The sequence below is a fragment of the Centruroides vittatus genome, unplaced genomic scaffold (genome assembly GCF_030686945.1).
Source record: "Centruroides vittatus isolate TY-2023 unplaced genomic scaffold, ASM3068694v2 scaffold_576, whole genome shotgun sequence".
NCBI lineage: Eukaryota > Metazoa > Arthropoda > Arachnida > Scorpiones > Buthidae > Centruroides > Centruroides vittatus.
The window spans coordinates 1,736,397-1,742,396 of NW_027122713.1; positions in this window are offsets into that span (position 1 = coordinate 1,736,397).

Consider the following 6,000-nt stretch of genomic DNA (forward strand, 5'->3'; position numbering starts at 1 on the left):
TTCAACAACAGATTGTGTATATAAAAATGTTGCAAATGTATAATTTTCAATAAATCTTTTTTTCTTAGCTAACATTCGAAATAAATCATTGCAGATCTGTTAAATGAGGCTACAAAAAGTTCACTAATATTTTACTGACGATGATAATTTGTTGGTGGATTTAAACTACCAATTCAAAAGACTTTACTCAAATTACACAAGATACACTTAACTCTTGGTAGTGGCGTAGCGTAGTAGGGGCGGCCCGCCCCGAGCGGCACTTTTAGGGGGGGCAAAATTTCACAATAAATAATAATAATATTTTGTAAAGATTTGAACATGTACAACACAATAATGATTTGTTCTTGCTGAAAAGTTCTTTATAATTACTGTATATTTTAGTCTTTTAAATTCAGATACCTAAATAAGGGGGCGGCGAAATTTTCTTTGCCCCGGGCGGGGCTTCGCCTGGGGCAAAAGAACAGCCGCGCTACGCTACTGCTCTTGGTATTCGCCAGGGTTAAGGAGGATGCACACATGCGGCGCGGCAAGGAAAAGCGGTGACGCAAACGCGTCTTCGCCGCGCGGCAGCACGACCACACAAGCGGCAATCCGTTTACATTTCGGCGCATGCGTTCAGTATTCAAGATGGCGAACGATATCGACACTCCGCTATCCACGTGTTTACAAATTTTGTTTTGTACGGCTCGTTTTATTTAGCTAGAAGATTTCGTCGAAGATTCGAATGAATATTTTGGATTAGAGATATCGTATTGGCAAGAATCTTGCCGAGATATTTTGTTGGATCGATAAAGAACTGATGTACAAAATAGGCTTATTCTTCGATTAAGATCTCTCGATAAAGAATACTATTTCGAGTAAGATTCGGTTGTTTTGTTCTTTGAATTAAATAATATATGATTACTGTATCTGTGTAGAATTTGTGTTAAATTTATTATTCTTTCCTCTTTATTCTGATGTTAGTTATCTCGGTTAACCACGTCGAACTTTCCGCTATTAAAACACCACGTGATTGTATTTTCTCACGTGACTGCCAGACGAAATGTTATTGGCTGATAGAAACGCGTCTTGGCGGCGGCCGCCGCGAAAGATAGAATTCGACCAACTTTCGCGGCATGAGAAAAGCGGCACGAAATAGACCTCTGCGGCGAGAAAAAGTGACGTCATTCTGCCGCTTTTCCTTGCCGCGCCGCATGTGTGCATCCGGCTTTAGGTTTTTCAAAAATCTCGTAAAATCCAAATAAGGATGCTTATGGAGAAAATTGAGTTTGGTTTTGTGGAACATTTCAAAGATAAACGTTAATTGTAAAATAAAATATTGCAAATTTTCTAATACCAAACGTTTAAATTATTTCTAAAAAGTAATGAATAATTTTATTAAATAATACGATAGAAAACAAAAATTTCGAGTAAAAGATTGAAAATTCAGCAGGAAAATCTTAAGATTAAAAGAATTTAAGAAGGAAAGTTTACATATTTTGTAGAATAACTCTTATAATATACTGTATAATTTTAAATATTTTGATAAAAATAATGAACAATAGTCATCTTTTAAAGCTACAATATAAACGTTGAATATTAGAGAAAAGACAAATTTGCCGTTCGAGAAACGAACGGTAGCAAATTTTGTTTGTAATAAATTAATTCTGACCGTGATGTATTTACACCGATTGCGTTCCGTCACGTGATTCAGTGACGTCGTAGAATTATGCTTGTCGAGCTTCTTGACGTCACGAAGTAGCAACATCTCGTGGTAAAAAACAGAACTACGGCTACGGAATCATTCTGTAATTAGACACCAGTCATATGACGATCCAAAATGGCGCTTACTCAGTGCCGTCTTTAGGGGAGAGCCTACGGGGCCCGGGCCCAGGGCCCCGAGGTCGTAGGGCCCCTGAATCCGAAAGTAATAAAGTTACAAAGAAAACAAATAGGTTACTTAAAATGAAGAAACCGTTAATAATACGATTGAAATTACTCCTCAAACACGTAGTGTGAAGTGTTGAGTACAGAGTGAAAAATCTCACTGGCTAAAAGAAAAAAAAAGGTCAACAGATTTTCTGGCATACATTAAAAGGGTGATAGCGCGATATCCGTAACTAGTCTCGCCCGTGCTAGCTACACCAGCGACCCCTAGGTCTGTAATCTAGTATTGATTCTGTTTCTTCATGGAGGCCCCCAACATTCTTCTAGCCCAGGGCCCCTTACGTTCTAAAGACGGCACTGGGCTTACTCACAAAAATAGTGGAGATAATTCACTTTTCCAAACATATTACTTTGATTTTTCTTAATATAAGCTAAAATTTTTCTTTAAAATTATAAACAATTGCTATTTTAATTTTTAAATAAAATATATAAATGTGCTTTAAAATATTAATATTACTTCATAGAGAGTTTTAATGTTTTAAAGCTCCGTAAAAGAATTTAAACGGGTTATGTTAAATAAATCTATAACATGCATAAAAACTTTTTCGAATAAATTTAATTTCTAAAACACTTAAATTGTGAAAAAAAATTACAAATAAATCTACATCATCATTTGTTATGGAAACGTACGCCATTTTGAATTGTAAAGAAATATAAGGATTAATCACCTGTAGGGTATTTAAACAGAAGCTCAGGGCCGGATGCCGAGCGGTCAAGGTGACAGCCTACCGCTCTGGGGACCCGGGATCGAATCCGAACGGTTCGAATAATCCCCAGGAATTTTTCGGGGGGTGGTCTGTTCGGATATGTCGGGCCCCGTCCCTCACCACCCGGTCGCCCCATTGTGGGCCTGGCCGAACCCATAATGGGCCTACTAAAAGAGGCCCTCTTAGTGCCCATCATTTGTTATGGAAACGTACGCCATTTTGAATTGTAAAGAAATATAAGGATTAATCACCTGTAGGGTATTTAAACAGAAGCTCAGTGTACAAAGAAGTGTTAGGTCAAATGTAACCAAATTTGGCTTGTACACTTTCCTGATCATAAAATTTCTATTATGCAAATAAAACGTGTAGTTCTAAAATTTTCCGATAGTCGAAAATTTGGGGCTAAAGTCGCAATAATTTATATATTATCTAAGTTGTAAAACAACTTTGAGGTTCATAAAAAGTTGCAGGTGTACTCAGTATGAAAAGTCACGGTGCTTGCATTACCTGATTGCATATTATATAGTATACCTTTTTTAATTTTGAACACTCCAGCCTTTAGACATTAAAAAGACCTTGTAATTATATCCATCGGGCTTAGAATGGGCCCTATTGCATATGTCCGTTTAGCATGAAACAAGCATAAAATTAAGGAAATATTTAAGCCATTCCATGTTTCTTCAAGCATCTTGAAGTGCTTAACGTGAATAGGGTAAAGAAGTACGTCTCACCAATAGCTTGGTGAGTGGAGTTTACCGGGTTTCCTTCCTGTGTCTAACATTAGCTAAATAGAGGAGGCCGAATGGCCGAGCGGTCAAGGTGGCAGCCTACCGCTCTGGGGGACCCGAGATCGAATCCGAACGGGTCGAATAATCCCCAGGAATTTTTCGGGGGGTGGTCCGTTCGGATATGTCGGGCCCCGTCCCTCACCACCCGGTCGCCCCATTGTGGGCCTGGCCGAACCCATAATGGGCCTACTAAAAGAGGCCCTCTTAGTGCCCACAGGGCGGAAAGAGTTTTAAAACAAAAGATAAATAGAGGCTAGTTTCCGTAAAAGTCTTCCTGGGAGGCACGCTTTTCTTGTCAGATCGCCTTAAACCATTAGTACAATCCAATCCTTTTGAATGTCACATGGAAGACGTCTTCCATTTTGACTAATAAACAGTGGCACGTTATTCTACAGGCGAAAAGAACAATTACCTGGGACCCCACTAACAGGGGCCTCAAACCAATCTTTTATAAACTTATCACTGTAGTGAGAATATCGAATTTTAAATTTGGGCCATATCTGGGTACTCTAGATTGTTGGTTTGGCGCAAGCGTAGGGTGCACTGGCCATCGTAAAAGTCCGTTAGAAACAAACGAGGATACCGAGGATTCCTCCCAAAAATGTTTGAAGTCAAAACACTGTACATAAGCCCATAATTCGAATTTGTTTGGGGCCCCATAAAGCTATAACGAGCCACTGCTAATAAACGTCAACATTATACATAAATCCCACCTGTAATGCTCTCCTTTTAAGAATTCAGTCCATCATCATGAACATATGAAAACCCGCACTGTGATGGGCTTCATTTGATTGTGATAATGAGGAAGACCATGATCTATTGTCTGCCACAAATCCTATTGTCATCAGTTTTTGGTGACAATTCTTTATTTTGTAGATCGAGTACTGCATATGGACAACTGTACCATATTGACACCTCGTACCAAGATGCAATTTTGGTTCTGTCTTGTAAATATCTCTGTCCACTTCAAAATTCAGTAATGTCTGAAACAAAAATTAAAATATTCTGTTTATTTTGGTTTTTATTCTATATAAATTAGATTTAATAATTAAATTACCAAAATTTTTCAAGTATTTTTCAAGTAAGTCTTCATGTTATGACTCATTTAAGGTCTGGAGTAACTAAAAAATGTCTTATTAATGTAAACGAACCCGTTTGGCAACTAAACTTGATTTCTCTGCTATGACGTAGCGAGATTTTTGTCCAATAAAGGTCAGTAAACAATGAAATTTCTGGTTTTGAAACGGATTACGTCAGGCATCAACATTTTTCAATCACGTCGCGTCGCGTCGCTTGTCGTCGCGTCAGTTCGCATTCAGACCTAATATGGTATGAAGTACAGTACATGATGTAGAAATAGTACTTCTTTTAGAAATAAATTATTTAAATGCTGCTATGAATTTATTATTAAGAGAAATCACGTAAAATACGTTTTAAACTAGATTTATTAATCTCTCTATTAATTTTTTCATGTTTTTTTAGTACTTTCGCAATTTCCATCAACGTTTATGCAACCACTTCCTGATCGAAAAAGGATGTTCATACATTAGATAAAATACTTATCAGATGTATCTTATTTAAAAACAAGTTTACGTGATTTCCTGTACAAAAGCATTTATTTATACATTTAATAATAATATAAATATACATGCTTTTTATATTCTAAAATAGCGAAATTAATCACTTGCTTTCATTTATAGAAAAATATTCCTGTGTTGCTTATGTTGTTTCTGGTTCATAGGCGTTTATAGGGTCTAGAAGGGCCTTCCTGTAGATAGGCTGCACGAAATTAGCAAGTTAAATGAATATATACTCCCATTAGAATATTTATTAAAACGGTTGGATGTGTTCCTAGTCCGTAGGCGTTTAGAAGGACCATGAGGGGCCCTCCTGAAATTGGTTTTCTTCTTTTCTGCTTCGGACGGTACTTTTATAAAGAAAAAGTATTTGAAAGTGTGAATTTATTTTAAATATACTTTTTACACTGTCCACAAACACCTCTACCGCCTTGCAGACTGAAGTAACTGAAGACTGCACACGGCAAGTTGTCTCCTCTAGTTTCACTTAAAGCCCTAAGTCATATTATTTGCAAAAAATTAGGGCCCAATAAGTATTTTGCCCCAGGCTTCCATTATCATTCGATCGGCCCTGTTAAATGGCATGTTTTGCCATCAGAAACAAAATTTATGTGAGATCCTTTATCCTGAACTCCGTCTATTCTTTCTGGATTATTTTGGCTCTTGTTATTTGTCCACTCGCAAAGTTGAGTTGAACAAATGAGTCATGAACTTCTCGTCGTGCAAGCGTTAAAAGTCTTCACATCCTACCTGAATAAAACATTAAAGCAGTGTAGATATTGCTGCGTGACGTAGCAATAAAGATTATTGTTGGAATCAAAAGCCAAAACACTAAGAGACGATTGTTAAAGGAAGCAGCTGTTAGAAAAACCACGGACGTTTATTTGGAGAGGGCAAACAGGTTATTATCCCCATTATATCAGGCCTTCTAACCGAAGGAGGTACTTGATATAAGCTCGATAATCCCTTTTCCCCTTGGAAATCCGTGAGGGAAATTCTAAT